Source organism: Nanorana parkeri, unplaced genomic scaffold, assembly GCF_000935625.1.
Source record: "Nanorana parkeri isolate BGI_ZX_2015 unplaced genomic scaffold, ASM93562v1 scaffold131, whole genome shotgun sequence".
NCBI lineage: Eukaryota > Metazoa > Chordata > Amphibia > Anura > Dicroglossidae > Nanorana > Nanorana parkeri.
In genome coordinates, this window is record NW_017306399.1 from 1,677,560 (window position 1) to 1,679,295 (window position 1,736).

A 1,736-nucleotide genomic window follows, 5' to 3' on the forward strand; every position below is an offset into this window, starting at 1 on the left:
CAGTCCGGTCTTTAAACACTTTAACAATGAGCCCCTCTTGAACATGTAACGAATTCTGCTGTTTTGCTGATACTCGCTCCATGGCTCCGAGCGCCAACAATCATCCCACGTTCAAAGGCTGTTACATCGCGTTGTTTCCCCGTATCTTCAGAAACAAATCACTTCTACTGTCGTGGTAAACAACCTGCTTCCCTATTTATAATGGTCTGGCCCTCTAGCAACTTCAGCGCCAAATTATAGCTCATTTGCCTACAAACGTCAGGTGGTCATAATAATCCGGCCACTCAGTGTATATAATAATCCGGCCACTCAGTGTATATAATAATCTGGCCACTCGGTGTATATAATAATCCGGCCACTCAGTGTATATACATACACACACACACACATACACTGCGCGCACAATTATTCGGCAAGTTGTATTTTTGAGGATTACGTTCATTATTGAACAACAACAGAGCTCTCGGTCCAAAGTGTTAATAGACCTCAAACCTGAATATTGAGGAAAGTAAAAGGGAGGTTTCGGCTGTATTAGGAGGAGGATATTTGGGTGCGCACAATTACTGGGCAGCTATCAGTGTGCAGGATTATTATGCAACTAAATGGAAAAGGAAAATGTTTCCGTCTCACTTGTTTGTTTTCATCTGTTAAAGTGAGAAGAATAAACAACTCAAAATGAACAAATAAACATTTCTGACATTTAAAAAAAAAAAAAAAGGAGTCTGTCAGCCCTCAGCCTCCCACCCATGGAGTCTGTCAGCCCTCAGCCTCCCACCCATGGAGTCTGTCAGCCCTCAGCCTCCCACCCATGGAGTCTGTCCGTTTCTTCATCTGTTGGCCATCTACTTTTTGTGCCGCAGCAACCACGGCCTCAGAGACACTGTTCAGAGAGGTGCACTGCTTTCCTTCACCGTAAATCTCCCGTTTAAGAAGGGCCCACAAGCTCTCAGTATGGTTTGGGTCAGGTGAGGAAGGCGGCCATGTCATTCTTTCATCTTTAAGACCTTTACTGGCTGGCCACGCAGTGGAGGACTTGAATGCATGCGATGGAGCATTGCCCTGCATCCATATCACGGTCAGACTTTTTCCTGGACCGCTGCTTGAAGAAAGCGTCTTCTAAAAACTGGCTGTAGGTTTGGGAGTTGATTTTGAGTCCATCTTCAACCCGAAAAAAAGGTCCAACTAGCTCATCATTAATAATACCAGCCCACCAGTACCAACACCACTAAGCCCCGCCCCACCTTGCTGGTGTCTGAGTGGAAGTGGAGCTCTGTGCCCGTTACTGATCCAGCCACAGGCCCATCCATCCGTCATGAGTCCCTCTCATCTCATCAGTCCATAAAACCTTTGTAGGATCCGTCTTCAGATATTTCTTGGCCCAGTCCTGACATTTCATCAGTGGTGGTCGGGTTTCCTCACCTCGGCCATGTCTCTGAGCACCTTGTACTCCTGGGCCCTCCAGGTAGGTCGCAGCTCTGGAATAGGACGGCGCCGGAGGATAACGGCTTCCTGGGAGCTTCACGTTTCATTCTTCTCAAATCGTTGGCAGTTATCGTTGTGAGAAGCTCCCAGTGTGCAGTGACATCAGAGGAAGCCATTAAGGTCCAGGAGAGGAGCCGCTACAACTGTGCAAGACTGAAGGGGAGGACGGAGGTCAGATAGAAGACTGAAGGGGAGGACGGAGGTCAGATAGAAGACTGAAGGGGAGGACGGAGGTCAGATAGAAGACTGAAGGG